At 43.2% G+C, this 21,278-nt stretch overlaps 1 long non-coding RNA gene across 1 annotated transcript; it reads left to right on the top strand.

The window, feature by feature from the left end:
* The first annotated feature begins 321 nt into the window (after positions 1–321).
* On the top strand, positions 322–21,091 carry LOC114888254. The gene is made up of 3 exons (XR_003791746.1): positions 322–506; positions 20,163–20,358; positions 20,572–21,091. It is a non-coding gene; the product is annotated as an uncharacterized LOC114888254 (long non-coding RNA).
* Positions 21,092–21,278: the final 187 nt, after the last annotated feature.

The raw sequence follows: 21,278 nt of genomic DNA, 5'->3' as shown, positions 1-21,278 counted from the left end.
GCTTGCCAGTGGCCCCGCCCACCCCGAAATCCCTGAAAAGGGGGCGGAGGTGGGGCGGGGAAAAGCGCGCCTGGGCGAGGCCGGAAAGAGAAGTAACCCGCAGGAAGGAAAGAAGCTGAGCTAGTGGGGACGTGACTGGGCATGCGCCCGAGTTACCTGCCCGGCGCGGCCTTGCAATGAAGCGTGGTTTACAGCTCCCAAGACGCACCAGCCACAGTCCTCCGATTGGCAACCCCACGGGCTTCTGGGAGTTGTAGTTTTTCAGAGCCTTCGCTTCCTTGTCCTGAAATGACCTATCGCCCACTTCTCACCGCTCCTGGCCTGAGGGGCTCCGCGGCCTCCCGGGCGACTGGCCGAGTCACGGCTGGGTCTGGCCTCTAAGGCAGGGAACTGAAGGGCAGCCATCGCGGAGCAGACAGTCGCTACGGCCCTGCCACTGCACATAATAGTGGAGCTCCAGGAGTGGGAAAAGAAGAAAAGCTGTCATGCAAGCATCCTTGATAGAGGTTAGAGATGATCTGTAGTGTTAACCTCCTCGTTTTCTTAGATGGTTAAGTTACTAGACCAGGATTACTTTAGCTTCAAGTTAGGGCTATAGCACCCCCAGACTTGAACTCAGGCGCCCCTGCTCCTGACTTCTTCCCATTCCCCAGTAATCCTTCCTTTCTAGATTGCTCCAGAGACGATGGATAGAGTAATCTGTGATTTGTGAATGCATGTTAGGTGCCTGGCAAAGGGCCTGGCATGCGGAGTAGTTGGTTATGTGATAATCCCACTAAGCCCTTCCACAGTTAACAAGCTATCTGAGGAGTGGTCACGGTCTCTGTGGTGTAATTGGGCTGGCAAGGGCTCTGAAGGTGAGAAAAATAATATGCCAGAGCTAGACAAAGAATGGGACAGGCCGCGTAGAAATGCATTTTATAAGGCAGGTTTTTGGGCAGCCGAGGCGGCAGGTAAGCGGGACCTGTCTCAAAGCACAGTGCAAAACAGGGTTTTCCACTTCTCTGAGCCTCCAGTTTCCCATCTGCCAAGTGGAGGATAGTAACACCTACCTTGGGTTGTTGTGAGGCTTACAAGTGACAGATTTTAAGTGCCTTCATACACAGTAGGTTCTTTAAGATTCCAGGACTTAGGACATGGACATATTCAGGGGGACATTATTCAGCCTGCCACAGTTGTTTTAAATACCATCCATAAGCTCCTGACTCCCATAATAATCTCTACCCTGACCACATTTCTAACTCCAGGCTCATGTATCTAAAGCTACTCCACTTTGTCACTTAACTGTTTAATAGGTGTTCCAAACATTCCCAAATAGTATCTTTAAATCTACTGCATCATTCACCCACTTGTTCAAAACTAACTTCCTAGGAGTCATCCTTAACTCTTCTCTTTTCCTTCACAATTCTATCCAGACCATTTAGAAGTCCTATCAGCTCCACCTCCGAAGTATATCTTGAATTTTCCCATTTATATCATCTCCACCCCAGTCCAAGTCACCATAATCTCTGGCCTCTACTACCATGGTAACTTAACTGCTTTCTCTATTTCTTCTCTTGAACCCATACAATCCATTTTTATCAAAGTAGCCAGAAGGATTTTGTTTTAAAATATAAACCAGATCAGTTCCTCCTCTGCTTAAAACACATCGTTGGCTTACTGTTGCACTCGGGATGAAACGCCTCTCCAACCTCACCTCTTCTGCTCAGTACTTTCCAAGCTCTGGCTTGGAAATTCCCCAGAAACACCAACCTCCTTCCTCCTGGTGGCCTTTGCACCAACTATGTTCACCTCTCGGCTACTTTCTTCTCACCACTCAGGCTTCAGCTCCGATGTTAGCTCCTTAAAGAGTCCTGACCTTCCAACTGAACCCTACTTCTTCATAACACTCGTCATATCACCCGGGTTTGTTTTCTTCACAGTACTTACTTCTGCCCAAAATAATCTTGTGTGTTTCTTATTTAGTTCTTAGTCTTCCTCTTCCAGAAGAGAAACACTGGGAGAGGAGAGACCTGTCTGCCTGTTCATCGTTGTATTCCTAGCCTTCAGAATAGTACCTGGTATATCAGGAGGCATGTTGTTAAGTATTCGTTAAATAAATGAATAGAAAGGCCATTCAGGATTTGTTTAACTCTGTTCCACTAGAGCATAATGGAAAGTCTGGTATCTGGAACTTGCCCTAATTCCTGGGATCGGGTGATCCTTGGGAGAAGACACAAAACTGCAGATGACATCCAGCAGGCAGACGATAATAGCGGTACGGTAAAGGCAGCAAGTGATTAATTGGTACCCAAGAGAAAGGCCTAGCATGAGATAAATGAGGTGTACTAACAGGCAGGTGAGAGGAAGGTAGTAGTTACAGTAGTTCTTAAACGTTTTAGGTCACAGACCTTATGAAAAATCAGTTGAATATTACAGATCAACTGGAGTGGGGGAGTGTATGTATATGTACACTTATATTTTACGTGCAATTTTACGTGCAATTTCGCAAGGCACACAAGTATCAGAGACCCAGGTTGGGAACTCTTGCTAACTCTCAGGGAATCTAAGACCACTCAGCCCCAATTCCCCACCCTCAGGAAAGGGCATTCTAATGGAGATTAAAGACGGAAAGAAGTAGACTACTGCTAGAAAAATGATTCTCAAACTCCTTTGTTCATATTCCACCTTAAAGAATTTTGAAGAACTTCAGTATATAAATTTAAATATTCCAAAAAGTCTGAGTTCTAGCATCTTGTAAATATTAACATTTGTTGTAAATAGTTCACGCTTGATGATCTTTTATTGATTTCCCTGTAATACTATCTGAAACAAACAAAAAAATATGTATATATATTTAAATTCTACGATTTACTTAATATACTAAGGCCACAAAGCTCTGATTTTTAAAAGTTTCTTCTACATTAACTGATCCTTACAATTGTTAGTACACAATAGGTCAAAACAACATAAGTATATTAGAAATGTATATAAAAATTATTAAACATAAAAAGTAAATTTTAACTAGAATGTTTAATGAAAATTATTATTCAAGATGAACAAGGCTATGTTTTTACATTCCCCTGTATCCAAGGATAAATAATGATTTACTGCTAGAATTAAGAGGATTCAGGATGAATTCTATTCCTATATTTTATCTTGTAAATATAAGGGCTAAGAAATCTCATTTATATAAATATTGGGTTGGCCAAAATGTTCGTTTATTTTTTCCATAAGATGGTTTGTTGTCTTTAACTTCAGTCAAAACAATTTTGTTAGATTGTATGTGACAGCTGTCATATCAGCGTGCATTTAAAAAAAGACATCAAAATTGGTGAATTTTTGTGTAGCCATTTTAATATTGAAGATGGAAGAAAGAAAGCAACATTTTCAGCCATTTATGCTTTATTATTTCAAGAAAGGTAAAAAAAATTTGTGCAGTGTATGGAGAAGGTGCCGTGACTGATCAAATATGTCAAAAGTGGTTTGCCAAGTTTCATGCTGGAGATTTCTCGCTGGACGATGCTCCACAGTCAGGTAGACCAGTTGAAGTTGATGGCAATCAAACCAAGACATTAATTGAGAACAATCAACAATATACCATGCAGGAGATAGAAGACATACTCAAAATACCCAAATCAAGTGTTGAAAATCATTTGCACCAGCTTGGTTAAATTCATCACTTTGATGTTTGGGTTCCACATAAGTTAAGCGAAAAAAACCTCCTTGACCGTATTTCCGCCAGCGAATCTCTACTTAAATGTAAGGAAAACGTTCCGTTTTTAGAACAAATTGTGACAGGTGATGCAAAGTGGATACTGTACAATAATGTGGAACGGAAGAGATCATGGGGCAAGTGAAATGAACCACCACCAACCCCACCAAAGGCCAGTCTCATCCAAAGAAGGTGATGTTGTGTATATGGTGGGATTGGAAGGGAGTCCTCTATTATGAGCTCCTTCTGGAAAACCAAATGATTAATTCCAACAAGTACTGCTCCCAATTAGACCACCTGAAAGCAGCACTCAACAGAAAGCATCCAGAATCAGTCAACAGAAAACACATAATCTTCCATCAGGATAATGCAAGACCGCATGTTTCTTTGATGACCAGGCAAAAACTGTTAGAGCTTGGCTGGGAAGTTGTGATTCATCACCATATTCACCAGACATTGCACCTTCAGATTTCCATTTATTTTGGTGTTTACAAAATTCTCTTAATGGAAAAAATTTCAATTCCCTGGAAGACTGTAAAAGCACCTGGAACAGTTCTTTGCTCAAACAGATAAAAAGTTTTGGGAAGATGGGATTGTGAAGTTGCCTGAAAAATGGCAGAAGGTAGTGGAACAAAAGGGTGAATATGTTGTTCAATAAAGTTCTTGGTGAAAATGAAGAATGTGTCTTTTATTTTTACTTAAAAACCAAAGGAACTTTTTGGCCAACCCAATATATGTGAGTGGAACGAGTCTTGTTATATCAGTGCTACTCAACTCTTTGAATTCTTTCTGAGTTACATGTCAAAAATCACATTGTCAAGAGAAAATTTTTGCAAATCATATATCTGACAAGGGACTTATATCTAGAATATATAAGTAACTCTTACAATTCAATAGTAAAAAGACAAATAAGCCAATTTTTAAATTGGCAAAGAATCTGAATAGACATTCCCCCAAAGAATATATATACATGACCAATAAGCACATAAAAAGATGCTCAACATCATTAGTCATCAAGGAAATGCAAATCAAAACCACAATGAGGGGCTTCCCTGGTGGCACAGTGGTTGAGAGTCCGCCTGCCGATGCAGGGGACACGGGTTCGTGCCCTGGTCCGGGAGGATCCCACATGCCACAGAGCGGCTGGGCCCGTGAGCCATGGCCGCTGAGCCTGTGCATCCGGAGCCTGTGCTCCGCAACAGGAGAGGCCACAACAGTGAGAGGCCTGTGTACCACAAATTAAAAAACAAACAAACAAAAACCACAATGAGATACCACTTTCCAACTATTAGGATGGCTAAAATAGAATACAGATAAAAACAAATGTTGACAAAGATATGGAGAGGTTGGGGCTTCCCTGGTGGCGCTTTTGGTGGGAATGTAAATTGGTGCAGCCACTATGAAAAACAGTATGAAGTTTCCTCAGAAAATAAAAAACAAAACTACCATATGATCCAGTAATTTCACCCCTCCGTATTTTGCTGAAGAAAACAAAAACATTAATTAGAAAAGATATATGCACCCCCATTTCTGCTTTATAGAATTCAAAACCTCTTAAGAGGAGCTAAAATATCCTTGTTTCTTCTCCCTTATCAGGAATACTTATAAAGAAGGCCAGAAAGATCTGTGAGTTAACTTGCCTTAGAAACCATTAGAGTTTCCCCCTAAGGGGGATAGGGGAAATCCCCTAAGGGGATGGAGGGTGAGTGAAATGGGTGAAGGTAGTCAAAAAGGTACAAACTTTCAGTTATAAAATAAATGAGTCCTGGGGATGTAATGATGCAGTATTCTCACCCCAAGGGGAAAAAAATTGTAGCTATGTGTGGTGATGGATGATAACTAGACTTGTGGTGATCATTTCACAATATATTCAAGTATTGAATCATGATGTAGTACACCTGAAACTAAGACATCAATTATATCTCGATACAAAAGTTTCCACCAAATCAATATTTTTTTAATTTTTATTTTTTAAACTTATTTTTGGCGACATTGTGTCTTCCTTGCTGCGCACAGGCTTTCTCTAGCTGTAGCAAGTGGGGGCTGTTCTTCGTTGCAGTGCACGGTCTTCGCACTGCAGTGGCTTCTCTTGTTGCGGAGCACGGGCTCTAGGCACGCAGGCTTCAGTAGTTGTGGCGCTCAGGCTTTAGAGCGCAGGCTCAGTAGTTGTGGAGCACGGGCTTAGTTGCTCCGCAGCATGTGGGATCTTGCCAGACCAGGGATCGAACTTGTGCCCCCTGCATTGGCAGGCGGATTCTTAACCACTGCGCCACTGGGGAAGTCCCCAAATCAATATTTTGTAGTACCTTTTTGTTGTTGTTTTTACCCCATGCAAAGCACCACAGTAAGACATGGAATGGGGAAAGTTTATGAGATGGGAGAACATCTGACATAAATGCAGGCAGATCCTCAGGCAAATTGGTTTTAGGAAAAAGTACCTATAAAAGGTGAGGATCTGGGGGGCTTCCCTGGTGGTGCAGTGGTTGAGAGTCTGCCTGCCGCTGCAGGGGGCGCGGGTTTGTGCCCTGGTCCGGGAGGATCCCGCGTGCCGCAGAGCGGCTGGGCCCGTGAGCCAGGGCCTCTGGGCCTGCGCGTCCAGAGACTATGCTCCGCAACGGGAGAGGCCGCAGCTGTGAGACGCCCGCGTACCGCAAAAAAAATAATAATAATAATGTTGAGGATCTGGAAATGAATACCCTTATAATGATGTGTGTCCGTGTACCACTTGACAAGTTTTCACAGAGCAGAGCTCCACAGGCCACAGTTTGGATACCACTGATCTAGGAAACAGAAAGGGGGCTGCCACTCCAGCAGGACATGGAGCTTTTAGGGAAGCATTAAACGAGAAGAATTGTGCTTAATAATTGGACCAAGGCAACTTCTTTTGGATTGATTCCTCACTCTTGGAAGGCCAATTATAGGAAGCAAGGTGAGTCTAGGGAAAAGGGTCAGAGCTGAGTTCAAAGCTTTTTCTAATAGTAAGCAGCATGTATTTTTCTGGCTTATCCTCAGCAATCTAGTCCGGCAATAGAAAGCTGGGCAGGTGTAAATAGTAAGAAACATACACACTGGCCTCTGCCCTGGTGTCTGACACAGAGCTCTGAAGACCCTTGTAATTTCCTAAGTGATAAGAGCACTAGGAACATCTCTTGTTCTAATGAGGGCTGGTCACCAGAAAGACCAAGCTGTGATTAGAAGCTTGCAGATGCACTGCCCCCCCTCCACCCCCACCCCATGAGGGGAGAGGGGCTGGAAGTGGAGTTAATAATTGCTCATGCCTATGTGAGAAAACCTCCACAAAATCCCAAGGGTAGGGAGTTCAGTGCGCTTCCAGGCTGGTGAGAACATTCACACCAGGAGGGTGATGGACCCCAACTCCACAGGGACAGAAGCTTCTGCACTTTGGACCCTCCCAGATCTCATCCTATGTATCTCTTCATCTGGCTCTTCATCTGTATCCTTTATCAGATCCTTTAATAAACTGGTAAACATAAGTGTTCCCCTGAGTTCTGTGAGCCATTCTAGCAAATCAGTTGAATTAGAGGAGGGGGTGGTGGGAACCTCTGATTTATAGCCAAATTGGACAGAAGTGGGGGTGACCTGGAGACCTACTACTTTCAGTTGGCATCTGAAGTGGGGGGCATTCTCATGGGACTGAGCCCTTAACCTGTGGGAACTGGTGCTCTCTCTGGGTAGACAGCGTCAGAATTGAATTAAAGTATAGGACACCCAGCTGGTGTCAGAGAATTGCTTGATGGGAGAATAACCCCACACATCTGGTGTCAGAAGTGTGCATGCGGAAGTTGTGTGAGAGTAAAGGAGAAACACAGGAGAAGAACTGGGTTTTCCCTAATGCAGCAGGGATCTGGGGATCCGGCCTCATCAGACGAAACCCACACTTAGCAAGAGGGGTCTGGGATACTGGTGTGAGAGCCAGAGGCAGTCAGTGAGCAGCGAGGACATCGGAGAGGCAGCTGTGCACCCACCTCCAGGCTTGGGTTCAAGAGCAGGGCATTCAAATCTGAGGTGACAACTTAGGAAAGCAAGGTAGGGCCCGGGTCTGAAGGACTGGTGTTCTGAGTAGGAGGCCTAGACAGGGTCCTAGGTGTCAAAACTAGGGGGCAAGGTGGGAGTAGAGCCACTTACCAGTGTGTCCTTTAGCAAGTCACTGAATCTGTTGGAGCCCCCCTTTCTTCATCTGTAACATTACAGCGCCAAACTCCCAGAGTTGTTGTGAAACAAGAATAAGATCATCTGAAGGAAGAGGCCAGCGTCTGGCAAGTAGCTCCTCTAAAGGAAGAGGGGAAAGCTGAGAAGGACTTGGAAGGGGACCACAGGGAAAACATGGGGACAGAAGAAAAGGGGTGGAGATGATGACTTAGTCTCAAAACAAAGGAGAAATCTAATGATCAGAACTGGGTCACAAGTCAGGGCCACAACATCTTGCAGCAGAAGTCCCAACTTTTCAAAGGGCAAAAATCTGAGAATAGAGATTCCGTCTTTATTGGAAGCCTGGCATTCATTGTTTTGAACTCTGAATTTTCTTGCTGACTCAAATATGCATTTGTGGGTCCCAGGCAGGCTCACAAAATCCCTCCAGTGCAGAACTAGCAGTCCCTTGGCATAGGGCTTCCATGACGAATGATGCTTCTCCAGAAGAATATCTTTTAAATTACATGCAGGAATATCAGATAAACATCCCTCCATTTGTTTCCCTCCTCCCTTCCTTCCCCATTCCCTTCCCAGCAGCAGGCACTAGGACTCCCTCGGCAACAAGGGTTTTTTGCTTCTGAAATCCGGCTGCACTTGAGTGCCTTGGGAAATTCTGGAAAATTCCTGGATCCTATCCCTGAATGGCTGAACTTGGTTTTCTGGGAGCTTGACCTGAGAATCTGACTTTTTATAAAGCGTTTCAGGTGATTCTGATGCAGGTGGCCCTTGGTGTCTAGGGTAATCCGGGAACCACAGACCTGGGAATCCAATGGAAGGGTACAGGAAAAGTGATCCGAGACACAGAGGGCTGGGTCTCCAAGCACAGGGCCCATCTCCCGTTGCCCTTCCTTTCCCAGAATGAGAGACTAGCCAGCCTGCATGCTCTTCCACTGGTAGCAGCTAATGTTTCTGATCAGACCAATGTCTTTTTTTTTTTTTTTTTTTGGTGGGGGGTCCCATTGAGTAACAGAAAACAGCCTGTGATTTTTCACCTACTTACCTGTGCTGGAAGCAAGCACAAGGCTTTTGCAAGGCTTTTTCCTTAATCTTCCTCTTCAATCCTCCCCACTCCTCTTTAGCCCAGGAAACCTTGGGCTAAAAATAGGTTTTCATGTACTCAAAGGTCTGAAGTAAAGTTCATTTCTATATCTATAACTATATATCTATATCTATATCTACATCTACAGCTGTATCATCTAACTACCCATCTATGTATGTTTTGAATAGACTTTATTTTTTTAGAGCAATTTTAAGTTCACAGCAAGATTGAGCAGAAAGTACAGGGATTTCCCATATCTCCCCTGTCCCCATATACGCACAGCCTCCCCTGCCAGAGTGGTACCTTTGTTACAACTGGTGAACCTACAATGACACATCATTATCGCCCCAAGTCCATCATTTAACTTAGCGTTCCCTCTTGGTATTGTACATCCTATGGGTTTGGACAAACATGTAATGGCATGTATAGGGGATTCCCCGGCGGTCCAGTGGTTAAGACTCCGTGCTTTCATTGCCGAGGGTGTGGGTTAGATCCCTGGTTGGGGAACTAAGATCCCACAAGCCGTGCAGTGCGGCCAAGAAAATAATAATAAAAGTAAAGAATATAATGAAATGTATCCATCATATAGTATCATACAGAATAATTTCACTGTCCTAAAAGTCATCTGTGCTCTGCCTAGTCACCCTCCCTGCCGCCCACCCCCAGGAACCACTCATCTTTTTATTGCCTCCATAGTTTTGCCTTTTCCAGAATGTCGTAAAGGTGGAATCATACAGTATGCAGGCTTCTCAGATTGGCTTCTTTCACTTAGTAACATGTTTTTTAAAGTTCCTTCACGTCTTGATGGCTCATTTCTTTTTAGCACTGAATAATATTGAACTGTCTGAATAATATCCCATTGTCTGAAGGTACCATTCACCTACTCAATCTCGGTTGCTTCCACGTTTTGGCAATTATCAGTAAAGCCGCTGTAAATGTCCGTGTTCAGGTTTTTGTGCGGACTTAAGTTTTCAACTCCTTTGGATAAATACCAAGGAGCCACACTGCTGGATTGCATGGTAAGAGTATGTCTATTTTTGTGAGACGCTGCCAAACTGTCTTCCAAAGTGGCTGCACCATTTTGCATTCCTGCCAGCAATAAACAGGAATTAGGGTCATCTGTATTTCAAAGGAAAACCAGCTCTTCTGGAATGTTCTGCAGAGGAACTCGGAGGACAGGGTAGAATGAAGTGGGAGTGGGAACCCACTCTAGGGAAATGGTGACAGTTAGGGTGAAATAGTGAAAGAAAAGAGAAGGAGGAAGAGAGTGCATGCTTCTGTTCCTTCTTGGCTTTCTCTTTACTAATAACTTTGATGCCACTGCAGACCTGCCCTTACACTAGCCCCGACCTGGGCTGAAGCAAGGGGCAGGGACTGTGACCAGTAAACTCCCTCCTTAGGAACCCAAGAGCAGAGGAACCCCAAGTGCCTTTGGTCAAGAGGAAGTGAGACTATTATTCCTAGAGTGGGGTGGGTCTCAAAAACTTGCTGACTGAAAGCAGAAATGAGAATATAACCTCCTCAGCTTGTCATTCAAGGGTCTTAAATCTGCCAGAGTCCTCAGTTTAGCTCAAGAAAACTCAAACTAACTCACAACTCCTTAGACATTATCTTCATTTATTCTTTTATCCAGCAAATATTTGCTCAGTGCCTGCTCTGAGCCAGGCTCTAGATGTGATTAACTCCCTTGCGAAGTCAAGGACAGAGCTCGATTTGGTTCATATCTTGGTTTTATCATTAGAGGGTCACTGGCTCTAGAGTCCAATGAGCAAGCAGAGGAGAGGAGTTGATGTGAAAAGATTTTGGTTTGAAAATAAAGGTCAGGACTACGCTCGGGTTCTGGTGCACAAGTATGCGGTCAGTTTTGCTGTAAATCTCCTACATCAAATAATGTTTAAAAGAATGTATGAAGGGGGAATTCCCTTGTGGTCCAGTGGTTAGGACCCGGCACTTTCACTGCCGGGGGCCCAGGTTCGGTCCCTAGTTGGAGAGCTAAGATCCGCAGATCCTCAAGCCACATGGCACAGCCAAAAAAGAGAAAAAAAAAAGTGTAAGAAGGAATTAAATGGGAACTTTGGAGAATGAATATCGCCCATAGGAAACAGTGAAATGGGGAAGAGGTGAAATTTATTGCCATTTGGGCAAGATGGTTTATTCATTTGGAGGAAACAATCTCTAACTCTCACATATAACTACAGTTCTTTACAGAATGGACATTTTGTGTATTGTGGCAACTTTGGGGGTAACACCTTCTTCTACAAGTACCTGCTTTTGGCTCCATTTTCCATCTAAAATTATACACATGAGGGAGAGAAATGATTCTGTTAACAAAGAATGAGATCATCTTTATCCTCAAAGACCTTGACTGAAGGTCAGTGGTCAATGACCAAAATTCTAATGTCCCTGGAGTCCTGGCAGAATGGCATCTGAAACTCTTTGTATATATCTGATCAGGCTTTTTAAAACCTCTCATGAGTTTAAGGATCAACATAACACAGCCATCTTAGATATGAACCAGTGTTATTGCTTAGGCCTCATTGACTTGGTTTTAGGAAAACACTTCCCATCATCAGAATTTATACCACAAGCCTTTTTAAGCAGAGACTCAGCTTTCCTCCCCTATTGTCCCCAGTATCAAGCACAGTGCAAGGCATGAAGAGGAAGCTCAGCGACGACAAGCAAGCAGAAAGATTAACTAAATCTTAATATCTTTACAGAACAGTTTCCAGTGAAGTGGAGCAGAGTCACATACCCACATGGCTCCTATCAGTAGAATTTACTTGGCAATTAATAAATGGAGTCCAAAGAGATTGGGACAAATATTTGTTATCAAAGATGCCTCCTCTTGAGTAAAATTGGTTAGCATCAGGTTAATTCCCCTCAAGAGAAGAGATACCATGGGAAAAGGGCTTTTGTGCCAATTGACTCAACGTTTCTCTTTCTTCAACTGCCATCCTGTCTCTAGGGAGAAAAAAGCAAAAACAAAAATCTCAAAACAATGAGAAAAAAGACTGCACTGACAAATAAATAAAAAGAGTTAAGAGGGAATATAGAACAAATTGGAAGTTCTACCGAGAAACAGAAGGAGGCCAACATATTACTGATAGCCCAAACAGTAAAACCCTAACTTTGATCTCCTACATTCAATCCCTGAAGAATTATATGGGCATCTGAAACATACATCCTTACTTCCCAGGTATAAAATCCTGAAGAATTTATGTCCTATTTCATATGTTCACAGATTAAGCATTTTTAAAAATCTGATTCCCTTTTGAGATTCGTGCAAAAAGGAGCTAGAACATGCACCCTTGAATGGCATGATGAAGGAAGTGGCAATGTGTCATGGTTTCCTGTTCTCACGGCCCCAGACGTGTTCCCTAGAAGCCACGCTTCTCATCGCTGCTAGAGTAATCATTCTAAAACTCACATCAGATCCTGTTACTCCCTAAAACGGCCTGAAACCTTTGACAGCTTTCCCTGTCTCTAGAGTTGAAACTATACCCATCGTCTGGCCCATGCCTACCTCTCCAGTCCATTCATTCCCCACCCTCTACCTGCTCCAACCTCAAATCCAGTGACACTGCGTCAGGTAGAATGATTTTGGCCGCAAGTAACAAAAAATCCGACTTGATCTTTCAGAGAATGAAGGGAACACAAGGCTCCACTTAATCTCTGGTCAGAGTTTGTTCAGGTCATTTGGCTCCATTTCTCTGCAATTCCCTTAGCTCCATGTGACGTCTTTCTCCTCTGGTGGGCTCCCCTTGAAGTAACAAAGTGGAAACTAGCGGGTCTCGGGTTTACATGCTTCCTCTTCCCCAACTCTCAAGCCGAAGTCCTGGGCTTCTTTCTGATTGGACATAGCCAGCCCTGAACTAATAAACCTGAGGAATGCCATGGCTGATTTTCTTAGGCCTGGAGGACCTGCCTCTCTGGGAACCAGCTATGACAGGGGAATGGATTATGCCAGCTGGCTAAGGCCAATCAAGACCCATCCCTGGAGCCGGGAGTGAGGTCAGTTACACTCAACCCCCTGTCTAGGAAATTTGCAGAGAAGGAAAGAATGGGTGCTCAATAAGCATCTTCAGAATCCAAGATACCTGACAATAACCTAAGCCTTTCATCCCATGGTGCACCTCTCTGCTCTCTTCCTAGAATGTTCTTCCCCACTTCATCTGTCTGGCAAATTCTTACTATTTCCTCAGTCTTAGCTCAAGCATTTCATCCTCTGTAAGGCCTCTGTGTATCCACACCCCCGCCCCGCCACCAAACAGAGTGGATTACTCCCTTCCATGTGCCATTCTTATACCCAGTATAGACTTACTTTATTGCCTCATCCCATTATTCATCAATTGTACATTTAATAGATTTGTCTCCCCATACAGAAGGTTAACCCCTTGAAGACAGAAACCCTAATCTTTTTATCCTTCCTCTTGACATCTATGAAGAGACCATAGCATATATGAGTATTGTTTAAATAAATGCTGAGTTTTGTTCATTCTAGTGGTGGGAGCGATCCTCAAGTTGTGTGCTGTGTGTGTAGGTATGACCTCTTCTGATGTCATAAACTCAAGAGAGAGACAAGTCTTCAAAAAATGTTGCTAGAGACTGGAGCACAGAGAGGTGGGAGGTAAAACACCTACAGCGCCCTGGTCCTTGGCCTCCTTGATCTGGATTTAGAGGGATCTAGATGTTTTTGAGAGTCCAGAGCATTATTAGTTGTAATGATGCCCTCTGCCATATGAAAGCAATTCAGGAACCAGGCAAGAGGCTTTCTTATAGGAAACTCAAGCTGGTCACCTGGCCAGGCAGATTCCCTAATCGCATGTGGTGCACCATGTTTATATAACCTTTATTATTCCTAATTGGAAAGGAGGGACATGCTCTAAATAATATTTCCTCTCACCTCCCAGCTCAAAGAAAAGGTATACCACTTTTTACCTTTCCTCAACTTACAGTATTTGGGGGTGGAGTAAAGAAACATTTCCAAAAGCTGAAATAAAATCGTTAGCATTATTAGCAATTTTGTAACACACTTAATCTAGGTAGGGCACGGTATATATGGCAGAGAAACACAGGAAGCAATTGGGAAACGTCAGGGAAGCTAATAATGAATTCGCCAATGAGAAGTGCTCTGCAAATAATAACATTGATGATAGTACCACAACTCTCCTGGAGGGCCCCAGGATTCAGTTAGAAGACAGTCAAGGTGTTAGATGCTAGTATCTGTCATTAGAGTCGCAAAAGGAGCAGAAGACAGGCTCTCTGACCTTAGCAGAGTCACACATCAATGGAATAGCTAGAGACTATGCATAATATAACCTAGTGTAGTATAAATTATGCATCTGTGATAGCACTGTAGCAACGTTATTTCACTGATTACTGAGTGATCGGCGTGGAATGATATCAATCAGGAAAGGCTCTCGAAGGGGTGAGTCACGGATTTTTAAACAAGTGGTTGATGTAATGTGGATGGTACTCAAAAAATATTATCTTAGCAACTGTGTAGAGAATGAACTGAGACGGGGGAACACAAAACAGGGAGATCAGGTAGGAGGCGGTAATGCAGACGAGGTGACGGGAGCGTGGACTGGTGTGTGGGCTGTGAAATGGAGCTGGGATGGCTTAGAGAAGGCAGTGCAAAGGACTGCATCACACGTGGGCTTTGCAAACAAGCTGACTCGGGCTCCAAGCCTGGCTCCCCCACTGACTAGCTGAGTTGCTTGACTACCTCACCTACCTGCTATAAGGCTATTCCCTCATCTACAAAATGCACTCGTGGGTGTTTGTCGTTTTTGAAGTGCATTATCTAGACATCCTTCCTAATTTGAATGAATCCCAATGGGATTGGGAAGCCACAAAAGAGAAGCTGTTCCTCATGCTTTGAGTAGAGCCAGTTGATGCTCTCCCTCCTCTCTGTGCTGGGGGGTGGTGATGCAAAGGCACTGTGGTCAGCTTGAGAATCTTCGAAGTCTCTGTGGTGAGATTAGCATCCAGAGGCATGGCGGGGCATGTCCTGGGAATTGTAGCTGAGGTTGGATCCCAACTTTGTGCTCTGCTTCTTCCCTTGGCTCTTCCCTGAACCTAGTCTTCTACCTTCCTATAAATTCTGTGAGTTGCCTGATAACTTTCCAGTAAATTGCTTTTCTACTTAAGACATCTGTTGCCTGCGACCAAGAACACTGACTAAAACGTGACCTCACAGGGCTGTTTGAAGGTTGAATAAGATGGTGTGTATAAAGCCTTTAGCCCAGTACTCGCCACAGGCAAATGCTTGCTAAATGGTTGATCTAAGGCAAAAACAAAGAAAGCATTTGTGACAGAATAGACTTTGATGACTAATTAGATGTGAGAGAAGAATAAAAAGGAAGAATGGGGAAGATAACACTGTTTACCAACCTGCCTTCCACATCCCTGTTCTGTGTCTAACAAGAGTATGAAAGCCAACAGAAGGACGACCTGCTTAAAACAGGTTTGAGAGTAATGGCAAAGTACCGAATGAGCCTGTTGACTGAGAGCATGGCATTTTACTGACACAACAAAGTCTAAACTTGTTCGCCCGGCACACAAGACATTTTGTAACCCTGTCCGGACCTTCCTTTCTAGCCCAGATACTTGCCACTCCCTGAAAAGCAGCTGCCATGGAGTCAGAGCAAGCTGCTTGGTGTCCCATGAACGAACCATGTTATTCTGATATTCACTGCCTTTGCCCACTGTATTCTCCCTGCTTGGAATGTCTTTCTCAACCTCCCTCAACTTCAACTCCTTATTTAAGACTTGGGTTACATAGTTTCTCCTCCATGAAGCCCTTACTAACTCTTTCCAAGCAGAGTTACTTGCTCCTACCTCTGGGCTCCCACGGAATTTCGTTCATGCCTCCCTGATAGCAAGGACCACATTTTATTCCAATGTTCTCTTCATGTCTCTGTCATTGCCCCGTGTGGTCCCAGACCCCAGGGATGACAGATTGGTCATCCCTGCATCCTCATTCCCTGATGTTATGTGGCCCATAGACAGTACTTCACAGGCTTGCTGTCGGACACCTAGAACATTTCTTTATATACTTGCTTAGAGATAAAAGGGTTTGCTTGTGAGAGAATGAACCAGATTCAACAATCCACATGCAAAAATTAGTCCTGTTCGTTATTTGTTCACGCATTATGAAATAATCAGGGTCCTTTAATTTCCTAGCTCCTGAAGAGCAAAGTTCTGTTTTAATTCACTTTGTACCAACATGGTTTTGCACCAAGAAGTGCAGTAAAGGAATTTAAGGGGCTGCTTGGATGTAACCAAAGAGATGTTGTAAATAAGCTGCAGAAGCCATGGTTGGAGACCCTGGGCTGCAAGAAGCCAAGCCAGAAGCCTTGGTTAGGTTTTTCTATAGACTCTCTACAGCTCTGATCCCCATGATTCAACCAAATCACCTTTCTCAAATAGGCTCCGCTAATGAAAATAAAGATTCCCCTTTGCATTTCCTCAAGTTAGGCGTAAGTACCAGGTTCCAGAGGAACATAGCCTTGACGCCAAAATTTAGTTTTATCTTCCATTGTCCTAAGAAACTATTCCTCTTCATTTTATTAAAAAAATTTTAGAGATTTCACTTTTAAATTATTTTTGAGTAGATAACACATTACTGTGATCCAAAATTCAAAAATATACAGTATAGGGGACTTCCCTGGTGGCACAGTGGATAATACTCCACGCTCCCAATGCAGGGGCCCAGGTTCGATCACTGGTCAGGGAACTAGATCCCGCATGCATGCTGCAACTAACAGGTCACATGCCACAACTAAGAAGCCCATGTGCTGCAACTAAGGAGCCTGCCTACCACAACTAAGACCCAGTGCAACCAAATAAATAAATAAATAAAAACTGCACAGTGTAAAGTGTTCCCCCCTACAATGTAACCCAGCTATCAAGCTTCCCTTACCATAAGCAACCAAAGCTATCTCTTTCTCATGCATTCTTCCAGAGATATTTTATGCATGTAAGGAAATATTTTTAATTTCCTACTGCCTTTTACACAAAAGTTAAAGTAGTACACACAGTTCTGCATCTTGCTTCTTTTCACTAAATAAGATATCGTGTAGATCTTTTCATATCAGTATCTATCCTTTTTCCTGGCTGCATAGTATTCCATCACACGAGTGAGCTATAATCTATTAAGCCAGTCTTCCATGAATGGACCTTCTGTTTTTTCCCTAATCCTTTCTATTTTATAAACAATTCAGCAGCTCTTTTAAACCTCTCTTCAAACTTCCTACCAGCCTCTGCCTCCCTTAGTCTCCAAAAATGCTGTCTTTCTTCACTCACAGAGAAAACAGAGGCCATTACATAGAGATTCCATCAATTTCCTGTCTCCAATCCACTTTGTGCTTCAAACTCCATCAATACCAAACAGCAGATAGTTCTGAGAATGTGCATGTTCTCTCTTGTTTCTTCTGTACCTTTGTATATGCCATTCCTACTCCCGCGGTCATTGGGTTTGCCTGGGAAACCTCTATTAACCTTTCAAATCCAAGTTTGGATATCATGCCAGAGGGAGTTAATCAGTTGCAGCTGTGTAGTATGTCTGTAGCTCGTTCCTCTCCCTCCATCGTACTTATTATTATGCTGGTTTGAAATTTGTTTACAAGTCTCTGTTCCATAGGTCTGTGAGCACCTTGAGAGCTAATTCATATCAGGATGCCTAGCACTTAGCATAATCTGGTAATAGAAGCTACTCAATAAATATTTGTGGAATAAATGAATAAATAACATGGGGGAGACATAAGCACACTCTGTAATGACAAGTATTTGCAAAAGAGCAGAATGAGTCTTCAGTCTGCACAGTGTAGCAGAAACAGCATTGGACCAGAAACCAAGAGAACCAATTCTGGTCCATGGAAGCAGGAAACTCTTTCCACATGTTCATTGCTGTATCCTCAATGCCTAGAAGAATGGCTGACTTGATTGGTGCTGAGAAAGAACGAGGCTTTGTGGTACATTTGTCTTTGAATCTGCCAAAGACACGCTTTATTTCAAATAGTTTGCAGGGAGAAAGCTAGAACCAGAGAGTGTGTAGTTTTTGGACTAAAAACCGAACATACCTAACACCCCGTTGTAGGTAAACTATCATAAGGCCAGAGAATTTATTATCAGCTTAAGTTGAGCAAATTCAATCAATTGACTTTTATTACAAATATATCTTATAGATTAAATTAACACATTTCACATAGCCACAGGTTTTTCCAAGCTTAGAGGTAACATGCTTAATTTGGGAAATGAAATAAAAAGCCTTATAGATGATCTTGGCTCCTCCTCTGTGACACTAAAAAATAGCAATAGTGTGACAGTCAGAGACAGAACCCCTAAGAATTTAAACTGAAATAAGACCTTTACCCCACCTGGCCTGTCTTCTAACAGGACTCTTTGTTCATCGCTCTCCCACGGTCACCAGCATGCAGATATTCTTCTGCCCTCTCTTCCTTTTCTTACCAAACAGGAGTAGCATGCACATTAATGTCAATTCTCCACCAGTTCGTGAAAATAAGATTCTTTAGGGAATTCCCTGGTGGTCCAGTGGTTAGGACTCCACGCTTTCACTGTCGATCCCCGGTCGAGGAATTAAGAACCTGCCAGCCACGGGGTGTGGCCAAAAAAAATTGAATTAAAAAAAAGAAAAGAAGATTCTTTTATCCTAATGCTTCTGATGAAACATCATGGTGACCCATAGATTGTTTTTAGACCAAGACTGAATCAAAGTTTTATAATTTTAATTTCCACAATGTTCAATAAGTATGTGTTGATTGACTGAATGAACATTTGGCCATTAATTAGCTCTGTAACCTTGGGCAAATTTCACTGAACTTTTCTGAGCCTCATTATCCTCATCTATACAATCGAGTTTGATTGATGTATTTTTCAAATTATTTTTAATAGCTTAAACCCTTTCTTCAAACAAAATCCTAGGCAGAACACAATATACAGGACAGAAAAAAAAGTGGAGGTACTCTAGATAAAATAGGTTTGGGGGCCCTAAGACTCCTTGCTTCACCTCCTCCTTCCCTACCGTCACTTCAGCTCTGAGCCCCAGGGCTCTGTGAGGCACCATCTAAAAATCCTCAGGAGGGGCTTCCCTGGTGGCGCAGTGGTTGAGAGTCCGCCTGCCGATGCAGGGGACACGGGTTCGTGCCCCGGTCCGGGAAGATCCCACATGCCGCAGAGTGGCTGGGCCCGTGAGCCATGGCTGCTGAGCCTGCGCGTCCGGAGCGTGTGCTCCGCAGCGGGAGAGGCCACAACAGTGAGAGGCCCACGTACCGCAAAAAAAAAAAAAAATCCTCTGGACTAGGGAATTCCCTGGCAGTACAGTGGTTAGGACTCCATGCTTTCACTGCCAAGGGCCGGGTTCAATCCCTGGTCGGGGAACAAAGATCCCACAAGCCGCCCGGTGCCGCGAAAATATAAACAAATAAATAATAAAAATTTTAAAAATAAAAATAAAAATCCTCTGGACTAGATGATTATATACATGACATTGACTCCCAGACTGGTAACGAAACTTACAGTCATGTAGGTCCTGAGATTCCCAGCCTTAGGAATTAAACAAGATAGAGCTACACGGGCAAATGAACATATGAATTTCTTTGCTTTGGGTCAACCAACAGCAGCTGGTTATTTAATGCTAAACAGAATTCAGAATTATATATAGTGTTGATAAATGAACAATGAGCATGCTAACAGTGAGCAATGAACGTGGTAACAAATTATAACAAATGCCTTTCGGTAGATAAAATTTCTCAACATATTATAAAAATGAGTGGGGGTAATAAAAGGAATCCCTGGGGAGTGAAAAGGTTGAGACTCATGATGAATTCCATTTTCTTCCTTTTCATACGTATAAAATGAGGCAGAGAAAGCTAAAATGGCCTGCCTAAGCTCCCACAGCTTACTTGGTGGCAGAACACAGCGCTTGCCATTTCCAGCCCACTGTTCTTTTCCGACCGTGTTGGATTTCTGTGTAAGGTTAGACTTCCACCTTTATGTGCCTGGGATCTGTGGTCACACAGCTACAGAATGATAGAAAGTCCTCATTATCTCAGCATTCATTCTCTGAATCCCTGAAGTTTGAAGTTATGAAGGAGAGTAAAAGTCATCATAACTTAGAAACGTTTACTTATCAAATGACTGCTTATATATACCCATCCCCATTAAACACTGACATCTATTCTCCCCTTCTAGGGTCCATTTCTTTGTCAAGTCTCGAGTTGATGACTGGATTTTTACACATATTTGACAATACAGTCCAAACACGACGGAAATCAACTACAAAGTGAAATTGCGCGTCTCACGAAAGATAATTTTATGAGATTGATGAACGAAGGCCAATGAGCTTAGTGCACAGTGAAAGAGGGGAAAAGACATTGACATTGAAGAGGTAGGCGAAGGCCTTGTTTAGGATTAAGATTAGGGATGGCCTTGTGGGTCTTAGTGCTTTTTGTTTTTATTCTGATTGGGATGGGGAAGTGGGGGAGGCCTTTAAGCGGGGCAGGTGACAATCAGATTTATCTCTAAAATTTTCATTTTGAAACTGGCAAATACACTAAAATATATGATTTTGCAACTGTATTTCTGTGATTTTGTCCCATAGATGCAGCTCCACATGTATGAAATGACACCTGTATGAAGTTTTTCATTGTTGCATTATTTGTTCAGCAAAAGGTACCTGGTTAAATAAACGATGGTATGATAAGCAGCGGGAGAAACAAATAAGGAAGATCTCTATGTGCTAATATGAAAAGAGCTTTAGGATGTATTGGTGAGTGAAAAAAAGCAAGATATAGAACACTGTAGAATAGTCTCTATAGTAGGCTACCTTTTATGTAATAAGGTGAGAGATATATTTGCATATGCTTGCATTTGCCTTAAAAATCCTAGAAGGATAGGGCTTCCCTGGTGGCGCAGTGGTTGAGAATCTGCCTGCCGATGCAGGGGACTCGGGTTCGTGCCCTGGTCCGGGAAGATCCCACATGCCGAGGAGCGGCTGGGCCCGTGAGCCATGGCCGCCGAGCCTGCGCATCTGGAGCCTGTGCTCCGCAACGGGAGAGGCCACAACAGTGAGAGGCCCGCGTACTGCAAAAAAAAAAAATCCTAGAAGGATTAAAAAAAAAGATACCAATGGAAATAAATATCATTAGAGAGTTGGGGTGAGGGATGCAGGAGTAGGTTATAGAGTTCTCTGAGCCTATCTTTTTATAGTGTGTTGAACTTCGAACCATGTAAATGTTGTACCTAATAAAAAAAAATACATTTAAAAATCACTCTGGCTGCTCTGTGGAGAGAAGTTGTAGGGACAAA

This window comes from Monodon monoceros, unplaced genomic scaffold (genome assembly GCF_005190385.1).
Source record: "Monodon monoceros isolate NGI ecotype Baffin Bay Population unplaced genomic scaffold, NGI_Narwhal_1 Super_Scaffold_8, whole genome shotgun sequence".
In the NCBI taxonomy this organism is placed as follows: Eukaryota; Metazoa; Chordata; class Mammalia; order Artiodactyla; family Monodontidae; genus Monodon; species Monodon monoceros.
This window is presented reverse-complemented; position numbering and strand designations above follow the sequence as displayed.